The following is a 25434-nucleotide window of genomic DNA, read 5'->3' as shown; positions in this document are numbered from 1 at the left end:
GAATTGAAGACAATGAAGCAGGTACTTGCAGGTGAAGGAAGTTGTTGCACATACAAGCGGGACAAGAGCTGGTTCAGGTTGCAGGCATCTTGGTGAAGCTGTTGGATGGTTGAAACTAGATCGTAAAGAAGAAGGAAGTTGTTAGAAATGGTAGCTGAATCTCAGGCTAGGTCTAGTCATGGTGTGCAGGATGCTACTATGGCACTTATGGAAAAAGTCTTAGAAAAGATGGAGGACTTAGAAGCTTTCTGGACTAAGAAGATGGAATTGTTCGATAAAGAACAAGAGGCCAATTCGAAGATGAGGGAAGAGCTCGAGGAACTCCGGACTCAACATGAGTACACTGATCTTATGTGTACACAACTTGAAGTAAGGGTCAACGAGGTTGGAGAGGCAAGAGACGAAGGTCTTGCAGAGATCGTGGGATTGCGAAAATCTCTTGACGAAGCTAGAGATGCGATCGCGATGTTGAAGAAGGCCGTGAGGCATAACTCAGGTGGAGGAGTGTCTCATGTGAAAGTCAAGGAACTAGAATCTTACAATGGTACAAGGAGTGCAAAGACTCTTGGAAACTTTCTATGGGACATGGAGCAGTACTTGGAATGATTGGGTGTATCTGATGATGAGACGAAGGTCAAGGTAGTTGCTCAATTCTTGACAAAGGATGCTAAGATGTGGTGGCAAAGATAGATGGATCAGATTGCCAATGGCAGTACTGGTGACATTACTTTGTGGGATGAGATGAAGAAAGATTTGCAGACCCATTTTAGTCCTCAGGATGAAACATGGGAAGCAAGGATGAAAATTAAGTTCATAAAGCAGACAGGTAACCTTCAGACATATCAGCAGGAGTTTGAAAGTGCAGTTATGGAACTTCCTGACATGGCGGAGAGAGACAAGGTGTTCAATTTCATTATTTGGTTGAAGCCTTGGGCATGCAATGAAGTGAAGAGGCAGAGGATTTGAACACTTGAAGAAGCTTTTGCTGCTGTTGACAGGTTGGTGGAGCATTATGATGAGACTTCTGATGATAGGAAGAAGAAGTCTGATAAGCAGAAATACAAGAAGAAGGATGATGCTTAGAAATCGGATGATAATTCGAAGAGGAAGAAAGCCTTGAAGTGTTGGATATGTTCTGGACCACATACGGTGAAGAATTGTCCTTCCAAATCGAAAGTGGCTGCGATTGCACAATCTAATGCGAATAATGAAGAAGCTTCTGTGGCGATGGTGCTGATACTTGGAGTTGTTGCTACTACAGAGGTGGTCTCTCGGAGGGATCCTGAGAGGAACAGTTTGGAGTATGTTCGGATGAAGGTTGGAGGTGATGATATACTCACTATTGTGGATAGTGGGGCCTCTCACAACTTCATGGGCGAAGATACTGTGAGAAGGATTGGGCTGAAATTTGTACCGGTGAAGGCACAGATGAAGATAGTCAATTCTCCTCCTGATAATTTTCTTGGTGTAGTTGAGAAAGTGGACACAACACTTGGTGAGTGGACAGGGAAGGTCAACTTCGCTATAGTGCAGATTGATGACTATGAGGCTATGCTGGGAATGGAATTCACGAAACAGTTTGATGCTATGATTGTTCCACATTTGAGGAAGCTGTACATTTATGAAGGGAAGATGTACCCATTGGTTTTCCAACCATTGGAGTGACAAGGCCTGATTGTAAGTTGGCAGTGATGTAAATGGAGGACGAGAAGCGGATGGAAGACATGAGTAAGCGATTGTCTAGGGTTGAGATAAAGCTTACCGAACAGTCATTGATCATCAGGACACTTTCAGATAGTATCTTGGATTTGTCAAGAAGGCTAGAAGTGGTTGAGGATGATGATGATGATGATGAGGCATATGTGAGGCCGAATGTCTAGGAGGAGGATCGGGTCACTTATCTACAGAGGATGGAGATAGAAGATCCTGACATATGGATTGAGATGATTAGTGAGGGTGAGCCTTCAGGCTCTACTCCCTCCACATCTTCTTAGATGACAAAGAAGATGGGGCTCATTGTTAACTACTCATGGCAGTGAGTCCTTAAAACAGGTTGAGAGGTATGGCAGATGGTGCATGGATGTCTTGGCATCAAGCATCATGACATGTTGCAGATGGGATGGAGTTTCCATGGACATGAGCATGGCTGAGATTATTGGTGAGTCCGGGATGTGGTAGAATCCGAGATAGACAGGTGAAGGCATAAGGATGTTCACTCTCATGGTTTGAGCGTGACAGTTGGATTAGCTACCCAACTAGTTCAGACATGGGGTCTAGAAGTGCATGGAGAGATGTTGACATCAGGCAGGCAGGAAGGATGACAATTCACAAGATGATGACGACACATGATGGAAATGGAGTTCTACATATGTTGCAGGGATGGTTGTAGTATGTAGAGGAGTTGACATCATGGACCGAGGATGAGACAGACATTGATGTTGATCTTGGTGGATGGCTGCCAGGATGGTATGTTGTCGAGGACGAAAATGATTTCAGGTGGAGGAGGATGTAAGGACCTGCGGTCCTTGACTCGCCCACCAGGTGAAGTGCGACCGGTTGGAGGGTGCGCGGGTGGAACAATGGCATGGGATCATAATTCAGATAATGAATATAGGATGTCTATGACTTTCATCCAAAGGGTTAGATTTATTCATAGTGAATTTCAAGAAAAATGTGGTGTGGATAGAATAAATGTTACCCTAGATTTCTGAAAGGAATGTTGTATGGAAATAGGCTATCAAATTGAAGAGAAAACCAATTCAAAAGGTGGAAAAGGAAAAAAAAATAGTGATTTATTCAGAGGTTTTGATAACATTTTCCAATTGGCATTTAGAACTCGATATGTTTGGAAGCTGATTGATGAGATTTTTAGCATGTGGGAAGACATTGGCATTAAAAACCAGAGGGTCAAAAAGTATAAGCCATGGATATGTAGCAACAGTAAATCAGCTGCTGAAATGAAGCAGCTTCCAGACGATATGACTATCACACCTTATTATCAAAAACAATATTATCTCGTGTGAGGTCAAGGGAATTATCATTGGAAGAAATGTCTGAAGAATTTCAAAAGTAAGTTTGTTGAATTATTTTTATTTATTTCTAGATTATAATTATCTTTTAAATAAAACATGTTGTTCTTGGTAGTATTTGTTATACATATCATTATATTAATTTTTTATTACTTTATCTATGCAGTCACAAAGTTTACATGAAAATTCAAGAACAAATGGTTAGATTGTTGAATGAAGATAGTTGGGATGATGTTGTATGCAACTATCCAGATTCAAATTCTACATCAACATTAAAAGATTTTTATCTTGCATTTAAAAAGGTATCTTGATTTATACATTCATTTTTGTTCATCTGTGTACTATTTTTAATTTATAACTTACACATATATTTGTTTATTCTATAAAAGATGAGGAAGGATGATAATGGAGCACCAAATAGTTTCAAAACATTTATTGAAAAAATAAAGATCGAAAGACTGAGGAAGCAACGTATTAAGAATGTTGAACTTGATCCAACTCTTAATCATTTCATTTGGAATGGGCTAGACACTATTCACTATCAAGTAGTACGAGGCGACTGTGAAGACATTGCTAAACTCATACCTAAAAGGGATTATGCCCTAGTTATTGCAGATATTCCTCATGGTTTCAATATTCCAAAAATTGACTATGATAGTGACCCTTATAATTATCAAGCTCTTAGTAAAGTGGTTGCAGAATTTGTAGAAGTCATGTCATCACCATTATGGAAATTTGTGACATTTCATTCAGACACATAATTGGCAATGATATTGTCAAGCTTCAAAGGGAAAACAAATTCAAGTATGCAACTTACATGCTAAGACGTTTAAAACGTATATTTGATTAATGTTGAAAAATTCATTTATGTACAAGTCAATTGAACTTTTACTTTTTCATGTTACAGGCAAAAGTCAAATCTTCTTAACAATGAAGATGAACAATTTATAAATGATTGTCAGTTCGTTCATATCGATAGTTGGGCAAAAGATGATAGCCATATGTCTATGATTTTTAATCAGGTAGATGGAAAGAGTCATAGCCAAATACTGAATTACGATGTTGTTGTGAAAAAACTAACATATGAAGACAAAGAAGCAAAAAGAGAGATAATTAACATTTATGAAAAACCAAAATTATTGATTAATTATCTTATAGACATATGTTCAAATGAAGGAGATTGGGTTCTGGATTTATTTTCTAGCTCAGGTAAGTTTTATTATATGGAATTGAATTTCAATATGTCATTGTACTAATTTACTTCATTATTTCTTTTGTGCTTGATAATTAGGTACAACACTAGCATGATGCATTCAAAAATAAATAAATTGCATTGCAATTGAAAAAGATCCATTACAGTGCAATTTCATTCAGCAAAGAATTAATTCTCTTCAATTTCGTCCAAATGCAATGCAAGAAATTGGGTTGAAGAAAGAGGACTTTAGTGAATCACGTGTGGAAAAAAAAGCAAAGGAACCCCAACCAACATTACATGGAATGTTTGGAAAGACATACATTGGGAGATTCACATACATCAAAGATCCATTAGAAAAGGAAAATGAGCAAAAGGAAGCAGAAAATATTGTGGAAGAAGACAATGATGAAACTCTAGAGGACGAAGAGTTTGGATTACGTGACATTGTTGATTAAATTTAAGTTATGCTTGGAAATCAAGCTTTGCAATGTTTTGACTTTAACATTTTATGAGAAGAATAAACACTCAATTAAGGTTGTTATGCGTTCAATATTTGTAATATGTGATTTTCGCATTGATTTTTAAGTTAATCATTATTTTTTGAAAAAAAATGATTCTTATTATTTTTTTGACATGAAATTCATAAAAAAAACTATTGTTTAACCATTTTTAGTTAAAATTTCCGTATAAAAATTATGATTTTGACATGTCAATTCTAGCAAAAAATTATCAAAACGTGTAGTTTTTTAGTTATATTTATGTTAAAAATGGTTATTTTCATGTCCATTGTTAAAAAATATTGTTTTTTAGAAACAATTATTTCATGTGGGTTGAAAAAATAATTAAGGATGTATAAATATGTAGAATATCGAAAATTCAAAATATCGACCTTCTAATTTAAAAATGCAAAACAATAAAAACCTCACTACAAAAAAATTAAAATAAAAATAAAAAACAAGAAAACATGAAGAAAACGACCACTTCAAAAATTATCAAATTTACAAAATAATTATTTACATTTCATACATTAGAAAATTTAAAGTCAAAAAATAGGTCTTTTAAAAAAAGGTCTGATGCAGAATACCCACTTTTTTAAATCAGCATGAAAATCACTACCATTCTAAAATGTAATGTACATAAAAAAAATTAAAGTACCAAAAACTATGCTCTAAACAAAACATGTGTGTTCTGCATCACCCCTTTTCAAAATCAAGTCACTTTTTTGCTATCTATACAAAATAGGTAACAATATCAGTTCCCGTTACAAAAGTTTACATTGTTAATATTTGATATAACTGAAACCGAATCATCAACCTTTGAATCAACCACATCTAAATCAATCAATCATTGAAAACTCAATCAACCGACACTTAATAAAAAATTCAACCAATACATTGGAACATATAGATCATTATAACTAGTACACAGGTATGAACCCAGAACACTGCATCAACAACAAGAATCAACTACAACCTCAAAAATCATATGTTAGAATGCATATGCTACTTCAATGAAGCCAACCTACATGTATACGCTACTTCATTTAGCCCAACCTGTGTATACCTCTAAAGATATTGGATCATAAACCTCTGAACCACAAATTGTCCTAATCAGTGACATTTTGAAGATCTACTGTCAAATTACATAGTTCGAAACAGATAGTAGAAAAGATCAAACTTATCACTTAATCAATCAATCAATTAGACTCAATTTCCTTATACATGCAATTCTACTTTCATATCTAATGAAGACATCATTGACAAACAACAGTAAAATAGCAGTTCTAATTAGATACACCAGTCATCTCTTAACATCAAGCTTTTCTTTTGTATATACTACTTGGAGGAACTGAATCAGCGTGTATACGTGCTGTCACCAAGGCGAACCAACGTATATATTTGCAAATACTTACTTATAACTTCACAGCTATTCCAGACTTCAGACATACCCATATCATAACATATAAAGGATAAAACATGCGTTAGCATTTAGATCTAGCCTATCCATTATCAAATCACATAAAGATAATTTATTATGATCTTGATCCATCATTAGATCTCATCCATCATCAAGCACTCAGGTTCGTACTTAGTCCAGATCAAGAAAAACATCAGAAACCCATAACATGCATAATTTATTTTTATCTAACACTTCATAAGATATTCATTACTTGTGCACTTAGCCCTTTGATCTTCTCCTCCTTATATAGTTTTATGCTTTCTCAGTACCTCAGACCAAAACAATACTTAGAACCTGTGGTTTTCTTGGATGGGATCAAATAACAGTTACTCCGCTCAATATTGTGGGCTAATACCATGGTATTTACCCTTGGTATTCTTTAATCTTGAATTTCTTTGATTTTCCAACCCATACACACTTTTTCTCTTGTGAAAGTGTGTGCATACGTATACGCTGTTTTTTTACAGTGAAACTTCTTGTATATGCCCTTTTTGTACAGTGAACCCGCGTATACAACTTAACATACCTGAAAACATTATTTTTCCTCAATTTTTTTATTATGATCTATCATCCTTTGTCCCATAATCCTATTCTTCTGTGCCATTACTCTGTTACCTCTGAATAGACTTGTTATAATGTGATTTGTTAGTGTACATCACTTATGAACTTGTTCCTTTGAATTGCCCTGCATTTTGTCACATCTGTAAACACAAATGCCATGCATTCTGTCACATCCTGTTTATACTTTTATCAATTATTTCATTCATCAAATATCAAGGACAACACACACTAATAATCTCCCTATGTCAAACCTTTGACCATTATTCTCTTCCATCATTCTGTCACCTCTGACCTGTAGATTCATCTCTATTCCATCATTTTGTTATCACAAAACCTAACCCTAACAAGCCACTGATCAGGTAGACCTTGAGTAACTGTTTCAAACCAACTTTTCGCTGAGGCTTAGCCTCCTCAACTTAAGAGGGCTCTCTCACTAGGTTAAAGATTTTGATAATGGATTAGATGGCTAACTCTATGAAACAAATGGAGTGTAAATGGTTGAAACATAGTCAATAAACATCCATTGGGCTTATGGAGTCAGAAAATGCTTAGTATGACAACAACATCAGCTGAACATGGAATTTAGGGCATCAAAAGTTCAATGTATCAGTTAACACATAGAAACATGTAGGAAACACAGTGTACAAATGCATGAAGGAAGTTAGAGCATTTCCAATGAGTTCTAAGTATCATAAATTCATGCTAGTGCAAATAAGGAAATGAGGACAAACACAAAACAAGCCACCATTGAACTCTTTCTGAATCCTGAGAAGTAAAGCCAAAGTCTGTATTCATAAAAACATAATCTTCTACAATGACACAATATGACTGTTTTCTCTAAAAAATTCCAACTCCTGGTGCATTAAAATTCTTGTCATATATAGAGTTTCCTTACAATCTTGAATTCCTTCCTTCAGTAAGAGGGGAATTTGAATTTCTCTAGACCTGGCACCTATTGAACTTTAAACAAACTATTAATTACAACTGACTGTAAACTAATAGTCTTAGAGACCTAATTTGACTAGGAGTGTAACTCCTTATCTATGCCGGCAACAACCCTAGCTATGAAAAAAAACTCATTCTTTGACATCTGTCCATCTTCATTTTTGGCTTGAGTGATGACTTTAAACTTCATGCTAGCCTTTGATTGCTTGTCCTTTAACTATCCCTATATAATAGGAAAATTTCCCTTGTTTTTTCTACTTTGGTCTCCAAAGTGGTTCCTTGAATTCTGGTAACCATATTATCCTTTTAATAACATGTGATGCCTTGAATTAGACCAAAGGTCCTACTCATATACTTGTGCTAAGACAAAACCCTTTAGATGCTGGTTGAAGCATGACAACTGTCTGAGCTACGAAATGACTGTTGTTTTCGTAGCACAGAGTTTGGAGTTATTAGATGCTTCTGATTCTTTGAATTTTCCTTTGCCTAGTATTCCAAACTTCTAAGGTGGCCCTTTTGTATCTTTTGCAGCAACATTCTTTCATAATGGTTTCCCCTTTCATTTCAAAATTGATTCAAAAAAAAAAACTGGCAGCTTTAGCATTTTCGTAGTGCACTATGAAACTGTTGTGCATTATATGTCATTTTTAGCAGTTTCGTAGCACGCTATGAAACTCCTGTGTGATTCAAGAACATGGTTTTCGTCAATTTTTGGGATTTTTCGATGGCTTATCCACATGCTATGAGCCAAATAATTTGACATTGTCTATCCAAAATAACCTTCAATCTTCAAAAAGTAAACTGCACATCAAAATTGTCCCAAAATTGCTTCACTTGCTGTCTGCTTCATTTATGTTGAGGCTGTTCTTCTGGTTCATTCAATTGAATCTTCAAATATGCGATCTGTCTTTTCATCATTCGGATTCCAGTTCTCAATTTTCATTGACCCTTATGATATATCTTGCCTCTTTTATTGCAGGGACTGTCCAAGTGAAATATTGAGCATGACAGCTAACTACTTCAGGTATTGAAACTGTTTTATCTTCCCACAAAGCCTCCATTATGTTGAAATTGGCTTCCTTAACTGCATGTTTCCTTGATTTTTTTCTAAGTTTGGAAATCTCAAGATTGGCAAGCTTCAATTTCTTTTTTACCTCTTCAAAACCACATTCCTCCTGCTGAGTGATAACTACCTTACCTTTGTCATCTTTGTGCAGTTGTGATGATGTTTCTGATGGAACCACAGGTTCTTCATGTAATTCTGCTACCTCCCCTGTCTCACTTGCTTCTGGATGTGCCTCTTGTATCCTTCTTGAATGCCTTGTCACAGGTCTTCTCGACTTAAACACAAACTCTGAGACCTGGTCATCAAATTGAATCTTTTTGGAATATTTTACTCTTTTGGTTTTGTTCTTGCTGGCTTCAAGTAGCTCTGCTTGGACAAGAGGAGTCTCTTCTATGTCGATGGCCTGGAGGATATAGTTAAAAATTCCCTTTGAAGCTGGGCTTTCATCAGCAATCATAGTCTTCCCCTTTTCCTTGGCTAATTGACTTCTTGTTACTCTTCTTTGGACAGTTTTATCAACAGACTGCTCTTGTACCACCTCATTGATCTAAACCTTCTTCCTCTGTGCCCGTTGAGGGGTGCCTTGAATTGCTAGTGGTGTCATAGGCTCCTTCACCTGCTTTTTGGCTTTCAATTTCACAAATCTTCTTGATCTTGTTTCCTCCTGATGACTTACTGCTGGTGCAAAAAATTTCCTTAGCCTTAGGGCTAAGTCCTATTTCAGTTTGAAAGGCTGTCATAAACAAGAAAGCAGACCGTTCTCTTCCAATCTTCTGAAGCTCATGTAAAACAATCAGCTTTATCAACCCATGATGGAATAAGGAGGTTTCACAAGCTTCTTTCTTCAATTGAACCTTATCAGACATTTTTCCTAAGCTACGAAACAGATAAAAAGGTAAATCAAGAGATATCTTTCTAGTGAAATGTAAGAGGAGCTTAAAATGGTAAGAGTACACCTTATGGTATCTCCCCTCACAGGTAAAATATCTTTGGATGCATGTCAGCAGGGTTGAATATGAATCCTTTACATAGCTTCTGGGCACTGATTTGGTTAAGTCTGAGCCTATGAATTCTGGCTTCAAAAATTCTTGGCAGGGTGCCATTTCAAATTTAAAGTTCTTGAACCATTTTTCCTAACCTCTTGGTATCTCGGTGACTGTAGATATGACCTTAGGATAAATTGGAATTTCTAGCACTCCAACTCTTGAATTCAAACCAACGAAATTGAGAGCAAAATCTTTGGTTACTTGAAGATGACCACCTTGAAGCTTTTCGCAGAATCTCCAACAGCCCACCTGTTTGAATGCATGTGCAACCTCTCTGCTTCTCATGAGCACATCTAAACCTTCAGGCTCAGCTCTAAGACACCGACCTGGTCTATGATTTTTCCTTTCTTCAAACATGTCTATGAAATCCCTGCAAGAAGACTTGAAGATAAACCTGCACTATATTGGTTTGAACACTGCCTCACTTGAATTTGAAACTGAGAACTACCTCGCTTGAGCTTTCAAAAAGTTATGATGAGTGCCATCCTTAAGCTTTCTAATTTTCTTCTTATGCATGAAAGGAACATGGGAAAAACCAAGAGTAACTCACCTCACCTTACTTTTTTTTAAATTTGAAAGACTGCATATAAGACATCTAACGAATCTAATGATGAGAATGAATGGCTACATGTGATAGGCATGGTTCAAGGACTGACACATGGTGATGAAACATTAATGGATTTTGATGGAAAAGACAGTTAGAAAAGATCTGGCACGAATCCCCGATTTCGTAGCACAGCCAGTGCAAATTCTGGATTTTTTGCTACGAAATCTCCTAGTTACGAATCCTTGTTTTCGTAGTGCACATAGTGTATTTTTATGAGTTTGCGCTACGAAAACTCCAGGTTGATTTCGTAGTGCATGCTTACTTTAAAATAGTCTTAACACATGACACCTATGAACCAATGTGGGACTAATGATAGTTAAAACAAGATAGTTGACCTTATTTAACAATGGGAACAAGACTCTATCCTATGTTTCAGACTCCCTAAACAAAACAATATAAATGACTTGACCAAGACTGAATTACAACTTTGAAACCATACAAGTTGTCCAATTTTTTCTTTTTATAGTGATAACACATTCTATCACCTCTAATGTGTCCTGTAGATTCATCTAGTTGCCATATACTTGTTTTTCTACAAGTGGTTTTCCATCAAGTACAACACATGCATCATAATGCCAACATTATTCTGCACTGACTAGTTAGTTTAATGGTTGATCACTGAACTGCGATTGACTACACACCTCACTATTGGACCTTCCACTAGTCTCTAGTAGTTAGAACTAGTTTAACTCACAATAATTGAAGTTAAATGAAACACATTGCCCGAAATTAGCAGTCAATCAGACTGAACTGAACTCAAGTGTCTCCAAATAGAATAAATGAGTTAAATGAGTGAAAACTTCCATGTCACCTCAGTTAACTACCTCCAAGTATTCTGCTAAAATTGAAATTCAAATTTTAATCTAGTTTGACCAAGGCAAAGTCAAAACTAGATTTTCTTGCTGCATTTTCAACTCTCCCTCTCAGCAAGAAATGGATTAGCTGATACCCCAATCCTGCCTCTATGGAACTCAAATTTGCCTCTTGATGAAGCCTTTGTCAAAATATATGCATCTTGTTCCTTTGTAGAAATGTACTCTAACAACATAATATGCCTTTGCACACAATATCGTAGATGATGATACCGAACATTGATATGATTGGATTGAACATGAAATACATGATTCTCAGATAGTTTGATACAACTCTGATTATCACAATAAATAACAGTAGGATCCATCATCTAACCAAACAACCTAACAAGAATCTTTCTCATCCAGATCACCTCACATGTTGCTTCACTTGCACCCATGTACTCTGCTTCTGCTAAGCTGAGTGCCACAGATATCTGCTTCCTGCTGTACCATGAAATCATTGTTGACCCAACACTGAAAATTCCTCCTGATGTGCTCTTCACATCTGATGGACTCCCCGGTAGATATAATTATGTGAAGCTTTGTAGCTTCACTCGCTTTTTTCGTTTGTACTAAAGACCAAACTGAGTAGTGCCTCTGAGGCCTTTCAACACATGTTTTTCTTCCTTCCAATACGATTTGGTTGGCTTAACCATTGCTTGACTAAGTTGGTTAACTGCATCACACATGTTTGGTCATGTGTTCACCAAATACATAAGTGAACTCAAAAGCTACCTATAAATGGTATCCTCAAGTTCCTAACCTGAAGTGGCATCCTCTTTCCTCCACCTGCCTAATAGAAATGTATCCATGGGTTGTCTACTCTCCATGCGGTAATTGTTCAGTATCTCATTAGCATACTTTGCTTGAGAGGCAAATAGTTCCCCATCTCCTTTCCATACTTCCAAACTAAGGAAATAATGCATGAGTCCCATGTACTTCATCTATAATTCTCTTGCAGGATTCTCTTTGCAAGAACTAATCAAATTTTCATCATCGGTTAAAATTAAATCATCGACATATAATACTTATAATCAATAATTTACCTTCAACAACAATATGATAAAGGTTTGCATCCACTTCACTTTTGGTGAAGCCCAACCCAGTGAGATAGTTGTTGATCCTGGTATACCAAGCACAGGGTCCTTGTTTCAATCCATACATTGCCCATTTGAGTCTGCACATGCGACTCTTTGTCAAAGGTCTAAGAACCTTCAAGTTATTCAATGTACACCTCGTCCTCAATAACTCTATTGAGGAATGTTACACCTCATTTTGTCGCATTAGGAAACTAACCATCAAAATTTGATCTCCCACCATCCATCCAAGTGTCATGAAACACTTCCTTGCAAGTCAAGAAATTATATACCTTGAATAAAGTGGAATTTCTAGATCTCATGGTACAAAATCCTGCTTTTGAGCATCTGCGCATTTTTTTTGAACAAAAACCGCACATGTGCAGTTTCTTCCACTGCAAACTGCGCAAAATTGCTCTCTATTTTTGAGCAAAATCTAAGCAGATCAATCAATAAAAAGTAAAAATAAAAAGTGAGATATAGAAGCATTGTTGGGTGTATCATTCCCAAAAAAAAGCATCAAACTCATGTTTATTCGATCCTAACCTCATTTTTATGGAACTAATTCCCATTCTTCAAGGATCCTTGATCCCTCTTTTAGTGGATCTGATCCTTGGACTAAGGATCTCAAACTACTTCCTTTTGGCCTACTAATCAAGCCATAGGTGGGGGAATTCATGGAGGATGCTAAGAGTAAGTTTATGCTGGAGTAATCAGGTTGGAGAGTTTTATCATTATTGGAGAGGATTGAGATCAATGGGAGGAGCTTCCCAACATCAAAGCACATGTTTTGTAGCTCCTTTATGTTTCTGAAATGAATACAAACAAGCATTTCTTCTCACCTCATTGTTTAATGGATTAATTGATGAATTTCATGGATGGTTCATGTTATTATATTTTTCCATTGGAACGATGTTATTTATATTTTTCAATCGGAATGATGTTTGTTACTAGTCTCCTTGATCACTAGTTTGAATTGTTGAATAATTTAGGATGCATATGTCATTGATCCTTTGTTGTTTCCATGTGTGCAGGTCTAGATTCAAGCATGGAGGAGTTGCACTAAAGCAAAAAGGGGGATCTTCATCAAGCATGTTGTAACAAGGTATGAATATACATTTCTCACTTTGTTAGCTTATGATTCAAGAAACGATTGATTCATGGAAGGAATTATCTTGATTGTTTGTTTGTTTCTATTTTCCTTTTAGGATATATGGAGATCGCCCTTGTCAGCAAGAGGGATTAATCCACCTAACAAATTGCTGACTCCACTAGGGAACGCCCTGTTCTCTTCCATCTCCTTGTTTTTTATTCTCAAACCTTTTTTGATAGCTTTATCAGAGTCTTGACAAGTTAATGATCTTTCATATTTTGTGATTTGTATGGATACCTTTTTTATTTTTTTCTATAAGTTTCTTGCCCTACGTGATTTCTATTTAGAAACAAAGTGTAGATCTGTGCAAATTACCTTTAGCAATAGTGTGCATGTGCACTGTACTATACTGCCTAACTGCGCATACTCTGAGAATTTTTAAAAAAATATATTTTCTCACACTAAAATCTAAATTTTTTGTTTTTTAAGGTTTCATTACATTTGTCTATGCCTCCAGTCAATGTTTGTGTGTTTTATTGGATGTTGTGAAGGAGTTTTCTTGAGACTTTTTCATTTTCAAGGATTGAAATGTAGGGTTTCTCAACAATTTGTTATGAAATCAACTCACAAAAAGATAGAAAAGATAGATAAATGCCCTAGAAATAAGCATCTTTAGGGGGAAACCTCCTTTACATTACACAAATGAACAATTTTTGGATGATACAAATGACAAGGCCTCCTTTCTATATATAGGAGTCTAAGGGGTCATAATATAATCAGAGCCGACATAACAATAATAATGTAAGGACACAATAATAAAAATGGTGGGCTTCTATGGGGCACAATAATAACAATATGGGGACTACATGGGCACGAAAATATAATAAGGGGGTTGTACTAATAACAATAAGGGGTTACACTAGAAGTATAGGGGCCTAACAAGCTCCTCTCCTTCAAAAAGTGTTGTCCTTAACACTTAAGTAGTTCTTGATGCTTTTGTATAAAATTCCTGTCCTCCCATGTGGAATCTTCAGTGGGTAAGTTCTTCCACTTGATGAGATTCTCTGAAATTGATTGATTTCGTAGCTGTCAGGTTCTTGTTTCTGTGACTGCTCTAGGCTCCAATATGATTTTTCCTTCGCCGTCAAGTTTTGGCAATATTGTTTGAACTGGGATCTTCTGCAACTTTTGAATGAGTGGCCACACTTATTTGTCCTTCTTCTATTCATCCCTTGCTTTGTTTATCTAATCTGGTTAAATAATAGAAATATCACAAAACAATGCTTCCACATCCTCATCCTTTCTTGAGACTGCATCTGCAACAACATTTTTCTTCCATTTTTTGTAGATGATTTCAAAGTGATAACCCAACATATTTGTGACCCATTTTTTCTGTTCTTCTAAAAATAATCTTTGTTCTAAAAAATATTTAAGACTATCATGATCCATTTTTACCTTGAAGTGTCTTCCCATTAGGTAAGGTCGCCATTTATTAAGTGCATGTAGTATTTCCAACATTTCCTTCTCATAAATAGCTTGCTTGAGATGTAACCATAAAAATACCCAATCTCCTACATCAAAAATTCATTCACTGTGATGTTGATATCCCCATTCTTTCATTCGATTCTGCATCAAAGTGGTGTTATCCTTTAAAAGTTGGAGAGCTTGTTGTTGATGCTCGATGTGATCTTTCACTGCTTGAATCTTTCTCTTCCTGATATGTCCTTGTACCTTGAGAGTTTGAGGAGTCATAATTTCTTCCAATGCATTAAAAGATATGGTTGGATTCATTTCTTGATGCTCGATGTGATCTTTCACTTCTTGAACATTTTTCTTCTTGATATGTCCTTCTATCTTGATAGTTTGAGGAGTGGTAATTCCGGCCAATGCATTACAACATATGGTCCGATTCATTTCTTCTTTCTCAATGTGATCTTTCACTTCTTGAACCTTTTTCTTCTTGATATGTCCTTCTATCTTGTGATTTTGATGGGTAGTAATTCTTGTCAATCCTTTACAAGATATGGCCGGATTCATTTCTTCTTTCTCTTGGGTTGGTTCTTGGTGTGTATCCTCTTCTTTTGATGTTTGTTTATCCTTTTCTTCCTCCTCTTCATGATCTATGTAAAATAATTTCTTCTCAACACACTTATGACCTTTAGTGATTTTGCTATCACAACTATAACAAAGCCCTTTTTCTATTTTTTCTTCCAATTGTTGTCGTATAAACCTTGTAGGTTGTGGAAGGCTAGGAGAAAAAACACTTCCATAGTTATAGTCATAAGTGGTGTGTTAGGTCCCTATATGTTGAAAATAGCAACAAGAAATGCTAAATATAGAAGTGATAAAAATAGCACTGCTATAAATAGCATTTCGGGATACATTCCAATTTTAGTTAGTCCCCGAACTAAAATTGAGAATTAAAATTCGAATTTGATTTTATCCACTGTTTGTAAAATAATTAACTAATTCATCTTGATTTTATTATTTGGAGAAATCAAACATGAAGTCTATGTGAAGACATGCAACAATTTCCCCTTTGATTGAGGAAGTTATCCCTTGATTAAGGAGATCAGGGTGAGTTGTACTTTGAGTTGTAATTAGTTAGCCTAGTTAACTGAGTTAAGTCTAGTTAGATTAGTTCCAACAGTTTTTGGAACTATTTGTGAGTTCAGTTAGTTAATGCATGCATGCATATAACTACTGCACTTCAGATAACTGAATATTCTCTCATAAATAACTCATGCATGTCAGTTCAGTCAGAAACCTAGTTGAGATCTGATGATAGGATAGTTTACTATCAGTTGCAAGAATATTCCATTGAGGATATCTCTTGCATGTAGAAGGAATTCATTCCTTGGAGATTGTGCAGTTACTTCTGAGTTTAGTGAGTTGTGTGAGAGGTCAATTCACATAGGTGGCAGCCAGAGGACCCAGGAGAAACTGCGCAAGGAAATAGGAAGCATGGAGGAATGAGGGAAGGCATATGTTGTGTCTATTCAGTCTATGAGTTGCATTGAGGGATTGTACTGAGAGCTGGATAGCTTGTGAGCTAAAGCTTTGTGTTATCCGGACATATATCCACTTGTATGATAATATAGAGATCAGGATTTTTAGCTGAGTCTTTCCCTAGACTATTCTTCTATGTTCATGTGCGATTGATTTCTCATTCTCTGTTATATGTGTTCTATTTGATCTTGTTCAAAATCGATTAAGCTTCCGCAAGTTTGTTTGTAGAAGTAGATAAAGTATTTTTCTTTAGTATATTGCATTATCTCATGATCTATAGTGGGAAATTCTACATGGTATCGGAGCAAAGGTGATCAAAGCAAAGAACAATATACAAAGAAGGGAGAAGTTCAAAGTTTGAAGTTCCCGATTATAGAAATTGAATTCTTATTACATCTCAAATTTCACCAATGGCGTTCAATGGTTTGAGACTCGAGTATGCCCTAGATGGCAGCTCGAATTATATAGCCTGGAAGGATTGCATGGAAGTGGAATTAGAGGAAAACAGTTTGAAGGACTTCATTGATCAAGAAGTCCCCAAGCCAACAGCTTCTAATGCCCAAGAATTGGTGGAATGGAAGAAATGTGTGGCTAGAGGAAGCAGGATTCTTCTGAAGGGAGTTCGAGACCACATAGTATTGATTATCCATGGGAAGGAGACACAGTTTTCAATGTGGAAAACATTGAAGGATATATATCAGAAGAGCAGTGATCAGAGGAAGTTGGCACTGAAAGACAACCTTCGGAAAATCAAGTGTGAAAAGGGAGACACGATATTTACTAAACAATCTCACCACATGTATGGATGAGCTTGGAAGTGTATGGATCACGACAACCAATGATTACATGGTGAGTCTTGCTCTCCTCAGTCTTCCTAAGAGTTGGCATAGCTACCAAGACTCGGTAAATGGAAGAGAGAAACTGCCAGATTGGGAACGACTTTGGTCAGATCTGATGCAGGAGGAGCTAAGAAGAAGCACCAGAGATGGATCTTCATCAAAGCAAGATGATGAAGAAAATCTAACCTTATCGGGTAAGGTGAGGAAAGGGAAAGGGAAGGTGTCCCATTCCAAATCCAGTTCTTCCCATGTTGGGAAGAAGATTGACAAATTGAAAGTGATATTCTTTCATTGTCATGAGGTGGGCCATTATGCTACGAATTGTCCACAAAATAAATCCAAGAAGGGATCCTCAAAGGGATCAGATGGTGAGCCACTGGCCTGACAGTTTGAATTGGATTTCACCTTCATCGCATGTATGGTTCCATCGATGGTGGGGTGTGTTGGTACCTGGACAGTGGAGCTTCACTCCACATCATCGGTGACAAGAATATTTTTAGTGCCTTGGAGGAGAAGTACCTCCAGATACGCATCGAGATAGGCACTGATAGAAAGTACTGTGTTTCAGGTGAAGGCATAGTTGTGTTTCAAAGGGAGCATGGAGCTTCTCTCACCCTAACTGATGTAAACTATGTGCCTGGTTTGAAGAAGAATCTTGTGTCTGTCGCTCTGCTGGAAGACAATGGCTATGATGTAGTCTTTAGTAAAGGAAAGGCATTCTTGAGGCATATCGACACTGGTCAAACCAAGAGGATTGGGATTCGAGGTAAGAATATCTAAAAGTTTGAGGCAGACAACTATGTTGCATTGAGTTCTAAAGCAGAGTTAGAGCAGAGCCAAGATATTGGCGAGCTATGGCATAAAAGATTGGGCCACTTGCACCATGGGGCCTTGAAGATCATGCAACAGATTTATACCAGACTTCCCAAGGGAAAAATAGAGCAAATGGATAAATGCAAAGGCTGTACCTTGGGTAAGTATGCAAAATATTCCTTTCAGGATCGAGACAGTATAGCTAGAGAAATCTTGGAGCGAGTTCATACAGATGTGTGTGGACCATTCTCTACAGCGTCCACCGCTAAACAAAGGTACTATTCTATTTTTATTGATGATTTTTCTCATAGATGTTGGATATACTTTATGCAGAAGAAGGATCAAACCTTCTCAAGGTTTTTCAAGTTCAAAGCCTTGGCACATAAAGAATCTAGAAAAAAAATAAGGGCCTTGCGAAGCGACAATGGTGGAGAGTATGTATCCCAACAGTTTAAGTACTTCTGCGCAGTAGAAGGGATTAAACAGGAGTTGACGACACCCCATAACCCACAGAAGAATGGGGTGACCAAAAGGAAGAATAGATCGATTGTGGGAGCAGCTTGAGAGATGTTGCATCACCAAAGCCTACCACTTCATTTGTGGGCTAAGGCATGCAATACAACAATATACTTGCAGAACAAAACCTTGCATTGTATACTGGGAATGAAGACACCAATTGAGGCTTTTTCTGGGAAGAGACCAGATGTGAGTCACTTCAGGATATTTGGATCATCGGTTTATTGCCATGTGACCAAAGATGCCCAAAAGAAGCTAGATCCAACAACTAAGTTGGGGATACTTGTGGGGTACACTGATACACCCCACAACTATCAGGTGTTCTTGCCTACCAGTCAGAGGACAATGGTATGCAGAGATATGAAGTTAGACGAGTAGAAAGCCATGCGAGTATCACTTGAGAGGGAGCTCAAGTTGCATGCAAAGTAGGAACTTTTAGTTCCTAAGGAGGAGGAGCCTCAGATTGATGTGGAGCAACCGCATGCAAAGGATTCAGGAGTGGAGACATCCAATCATGCTGAGTCTTCCAGAGATGGGCGGAAACATTCAAGGGAAGCTGACAGGTTGATGTTGGATGCGAGAGAGAATATGGGACAACGATCTTCTCAGTGCAGACAGAGGAGGTCACCCGAGAGGTACATGGTTGGGGAGTGTGAAGAGACCGAAATTTCTTCTTTCGAGAAAGCAGTGCAGCAACCAGTCTGGGTTGATGCTATGGTGGAGGAGTATGACTCCATCGTTCGTAACTGTGTTTTGGATGTTGTCCCAAGACCTGAGGACAAGTCAGTGGTGTGTTCCCAATGGCTTTACAAGGTAAAGAAAGCAGCTGATGGCAGTTTTGAGAAACATAAGGCAAGGTTTGTTGCTCGTGGTTTCTCACAGGTTGAGGGGATCGACTACGATGATATTTTTGCTCTTGTAGCAAGGTACTCATCTATCAGATCAATGTTGGCACTATCAGCTCAGATGGGTTGGAAGATCCATCAGATGGATGTGAAGATTGTGTTCCTCAATGGGAAGATTGAGGAAGAGGTGTACATTGAGCAGCTGGAAGGTTTTGAGACCTTCGATCGTGAGTCGCATGTGTGCCGACTCAAGAGGGCTTTGTACGAGCTGAAGCAAGCACCTCGTGCTTGGTACACCAGGATCGACAGCTATTTCACCGGGTTGGGCTTCACCAAGAGTGAAGCAGATGTGAACCTTTACCACATCATGGTAGAAGGTAAGCCATTGATCATTGTTCTTTATGTTGATGATCTGATATTAACAGGTGATGATCAGTTGATCAAGTCTTGCAAGGAGGACCTTGCAAGAGAGTTCAAGATGAAAGACATGGGTTTTATGCACTACTTTCTAGGCATGGAAGTGTGGCAGAAGGATGGGGAGGTGTTTGTGTCTCAAGGCAAGTATGCGAATTAGATACTTAGGCGATTCCACACGGAGAAGTGAAAGCCCATGCAGACTCCTCTAGCTGGTAACTGGAGGAAGGAGGATGCTACTTCAGGTGAGGTAGTAGCTGCTACTGTTTATCGGCAGCTTGTGGGTTCATTGATGTATCCAGTGAACACACAACCAGATTTGTTCTTTATGGTGAACCAACTGAGTCAAGCTATGGTTCAGCCTACCAAGATGTTTTGGAAGGTAGTGAAGCATGTGCTGAGATACCTCAGAGGCACATCTCAGTATGGATTGTGGTACAGACAGACAAAGGGAGTGAAGCTTCAGGGCTTCACAGATGCAGATTGGGCAAGGAGTCCATCAGACCGGAAGAGCACTTCAGGAGGAATTTTCAACCTTGGTTCAGCTGCAGTTTCTTTGTATAGCAGGAAATAGAGGTCAGTTGCACTTAGCTCAACAGAGATTGAATACATGGCTGCTAGTCAGGCAACATGTGAGGCCATTTGGATGCAGAAAATTCTAGTTGGATTGTTTGGTCAAAGGATGGATTCAACTATGATACATTGTGATAATCAGAGTTGTATCAAATTCTCTGAGAATCTAGTATTTCATGATAGGTCCAAGCACTCAATATTCGACATCATCATCTTCGAGACTGTGTGGTGAAGAGGATCATGTTTTTTCTGTATGTTTTGACCGAGGAACAAGATGTAGATATTTTGACTAAGGCATTGTCAAAATGCAAGTTCAAGTTCCACAACGACAAGATTGGGGTGGTTGATAATCCCTTTCTTGTTGAGAGGGAGTGTTGAAAATAGCAACAATAAATGCTAAATATAGAAGTGATAAAAATAGCACTACTATAAATAGCATTTCGGGATACATTCCAATTTTAGTTAGTCCCTGAACTAAAATTGAGAATTAAAATTTGAATTTGATTTTAGCATTTGTTTGCAAAATAACTAATTAATTCATCTTGAGTTAATTAGTTGCAGAAAATCAAACATGAATTCTATGTGAAGACATGCAATAGTTTCCCCTTTGATTGAGGAATTTATCCCTTGATTAAGGAGATTATGATGAGTTGTACTTTGAGTTGTAATTAGTTATCTTAGTTAACTGAGTTAAGTCCAGTTACATTAGTTCCAACAGTTTGTGGAACTAATTGTGAGTTTAGTTAGTTAATGCATGCATGCATGTAACTTCTACACTTCAGATAACTAAATACTCTCTCATAAATAACTCATGCATGTCAGCTTAGTCAGAGTCCTAGTTGAGATCAGATGATGGGACAATGTACTACCAATTGCAGGAATATTCCATTGAGGATATATCTTGCATGCAGAAGGCATTCATTCCTTGGATATTGTGCAATTACTTCTGAGTTTGGTGACTTGTGTGAGAGGTCAATTCACACAGGTGGAAAATAGAGGACCCAAGAGAAACTGCGCAAGGAAATAGGAGGCTTGGAGGACAGAGGGAAGGCATATGTTGTGTCTATTCAGTCTATTAGCTGCATTGAGGGATTGTACTAAGAGATGGATAGCTTGTGAGCTAAAGCTTTGTGTAATCCGAACATATTTCCATTTATATGATAATACAGAGATCGAGTTTTTTAGCTGAGGCTTTCCCCAAAGTATTCTTCTATGTTCATGTGTGATTTATTTTTCATTCTCTGTTATATGTGTTCTATTTTATCTTGCTCAAAATCGATTAAGCTTCCGCAAGTTTGTTTGTAGAAGTATATCAAGTATTTTGCTTTAGTATATTGCATTATCTGGTGAGCTACAGTGGGAAATTCTACACTATACTACTAGTGTAACCCCTTACTGTTATTAGTAAAACCCCCTTATTATATTGTTGTGCCTACGTAGTCCCCATAGTGTTATTATTGTGCCCCATAAAAGCCCACTATTATTAGTGTGACCTTACATTATTATTGTTATGTCGACTCTGACTATATTATGACCCCTTAGACTCCTATATATAAAATGGAGCTCATGTCATTTGTATCATCCAAGAATTGTTCATTTGTGTAATGTAAGGGAGGTTTCACCATTGAAGAGCCTGTATTCTAAGGTTTTTATCTCTCTTTTTTTATCTTTTTGTGAGTTGGTTTCATAACATTTTGTATCAGAGATTTAGATTCTACAGTTTCTCTACTCCAAACAGGTCATCATCGAATTTTCGCTATAAATTTTTTTCTGCCACATTTCAGAAGCGAAAAAAAAACCCATTTGAGATGAAATCACTCTAAACCTTGGGTCTAAATTTTATATCTTGTAGCACTATATTTTCGGAGATATGATCTGAGGAAGTTACGGTCTTGCAAGGTCTAGAATTTCATCTAAAAAAGGTCATCGTGGAGTTTTCGCTATAATGTTTTCGATACAAAGTTTCTAAAGCTAAAACAAAAACCCATTTGAGAAGAAATTGGTATAAACCTCAGGCCCGAATTTCAGATCTTGGATTGCTATATTTTTGGATATATGATCTAAGGAAGTTAGGGTTTTTGCAGACTCCTGCATTACATCCTAAATAGGCAATCGTGGGAAAATCGTAATAACTTTCTCTCTGAGCATCAAATTGAAATTGCGTAAGAAGTTACAGAAAGAGGATGGATAATATTTTGTTTGGGTATAAGTTTCAGAACCTAAGGTTGAAACAGTGACACATGGCACATCATACAAGTTCACTCTACTGAACTAGTCTATAATTAGGTCATCGTGAGAGATTGGGAATAAATCTTTCTTCAGGAATCTGAATGTGATAAAACTTGCGGATTTAGAAAGAGGATTTAGAGGGCTATTACAGGATGTAGGTTCAAAACTTAAAGATCTAAAATTACAGAGTTACATTCGTTTCAAGATTGAGCTCCTAAAATCAAGAAAAAGCAAGATGAGGAAGTTTGATGGCAAGGATCTGGTAGTTGGGTACTACAGATGGAGAAATATTTTGTTCTACATGGTGTACCACTATTACAAATGGTACATATCGCATCTAATTATTTAGAACCTAATCAATTTTTATGGTATAAAGGACTTTGTTCTCGTAAACCACTTGTCACGTGGTCAATTTTCATAGATGAAATGATAGCACATTATGAGGATACCAAGAAAAACACCTTCTTTAGCCAATTGATAAATCTCAAACAAAACGTTTCAATGGAAGAGCACATTGAGGACTTTCAAAAATTGAATATAAGGATAAATGATATTCTAGAGAAGAAAAAGATAAATAATTTTATCTATGCCATGGAAGCTGATATCAATGGTATGAAAGCATATTGGAAGAGAGGCATGGAAGATTTGAAGAAAGACATGGAAGGTTTGAAGGAAGATGGGACAAAGGTACTACAACAAAGGCCTCTTAGTGATTAAAAGGATCAAGAAACATCAAAAGAAGAGGATATACGTCGGGAACCAACCCTAGAGAAAGAAAAAATGAATCCAACCAAATCTTGTATTGCAATGGCAGGAATTACCACTCCTCAAACTCTCGGGATAGAAGGACATATCAAGAAGAAGAAGGTTCAAGAAGTGAAATATGAGGAAGAAAAGTATCAAGAAACATCAAAAAGAAAGGATACTCACGAGGAACTAGCCCTAGAGAAAGAAGAAATGAATCCGGCCATATCTTGTAATGCATTGGTCGGAATTACCACTCCTCAAACTATAAAAATAGAAGGACATATCAAGAAGAAAAAGGTAATAGTGTTGGTTGATTCGGGTAGTACCCATAATTCTATTCATTGTAAGATAGCCAACGAATTGAATTGCTTCCTATATCCAACACCAGAGTGTCATGTGATGGTTGTAAGTGGAGGAACCATAAATTTCTATGGAAAGTGCCATAATATTGAGCTAGCCATGGGAGAATATGTATTGAATAGCCCAATGCTTTCCATTCCAATGGGTGGTACTAATGTTGTACTAGGAGTCCAATGGCTACAATCCTTGGGTACAATAGATTTTAATTTTCAAGAACGTTTCATGAAATTTTCTTCGGAAGGAAAGGAAGTTGAATTAAGGGGTATCACAGGGAAACCAAGAAAGATAATCAACTCTAACAGAATGAAAAAACTTCTAAAGAAAGAACAACAAAGCGTAATTGCACAATTATGTTCACTGATGGTTCCCACATCGAAATCATCTATTTCTCCAGATCTCCAAAAAGCCTTGGACAATCATTCCAAGGTATTTGAGACTCCAAAAGGTCTCCCACGTATTCGTGATCATGATCATGCTATTCATTTGATTCCAAAAAGCGTTCCTCCAAACATCAGGCCTTATAGATATTCATATTACCAAAGGAGTGAAATTGAACATATGGTTGCAGAAATGGTAGAGGTTGGTATAACTATCCAAACAAATTTGATAAACAAAGCAATGGATGAATGGAAGAATGGCGAAGCAGGGTGGGAACTCATTCAAAAGTTGACAAAGATCCCAGTTCCAACAATATTGCCATAACTTGACAAGGAAGGAAAAATCATATTGGAACCCGAAGCATTCACATAACCAAGAAGTCGAAAACTATGAAATCAATCAATTTCAAAGTATCTCATCAAGTGGAAGAATTTACCCGCTGAGGATTCCACATGGAAGGATGAGAATTTTATACAAAATCATCAAGAACTACTCAAGCATTGAGGACAACACTTTTTGAAGGAGAGGGGCATGTTAGGTCCCTATAATACTAGTGTAACCCGTTATTGTTATTAGTACAACCCCCTTATTATATTGTTGTGCCCATGTAGTCCACATATTGTTATTATTGTGCCCCATAGAAGCCCACTATTGTTATTATTGTGCCCTTACATTATTATTGTTATGTCGACTCTGATTATGTTATGACCCCTTAGACTTCTATGTATAGAAAGGATGTCTTGTCATTTGTATCATCCAAGAATTGTTCATTTGTGTAATGTAAAGGAGGTCTCCCCCTCGAAGAGGCTGAATTCTAAGGCGTTTATCTCGCTTTTTTTTATCTTTTTTTGTGAGCTGGTTTCATAGCATGGTGGGATTCCTTGTTTCCATAATTTCGCCTTCAATTTTTCTTGCGAACCTGAATGCCTTCTCCAGTGAATCAAGTTCCCAAAGACGGACCTCATGTTGAATTTTATCCTTTAAAGCCCCTATGAAGACATCAATCCTTTGCTTCTCTGGAATATCATTTACCCTTATATTCAATTTTTGAAAGTCCTCAATGTGCTCAACCATCGAACCCTTTTGTTTGAGATTTATCAATTGGCTAAAGAAGGTGTCACTCTTTGTATCCTCATAATGTGTTATCATTTCTTCCATGAAAATTTACCAAGTGACAAGTTCTTTGCGAGAACAAAGCCCTTTATACCATAAAAATTGATTTGGCTATAAATATAAAGATGCAATATGTACCTTTTGTAGCAATTGAACCTCATGTAGAT

The sequence above is a fragment of the Pinus tabuliformis genome, chromosome 2_2 (assembly GCF_031772625.1).
Source record: "Pinus tabuliformis cultivar Carrire ecotype Pingquan chromosome 2_2, CPIR1, whole genome shotgun sequence".
Lineage (NCBI taxonomy): Eukaryota > Viridiplantae > Streptophyta > Pinopsida > Pinales > Pinaceae > Pinus > Pinus tabuliformis.
This window is presented reverse-complemented; position numbering follows the sequence as displayed.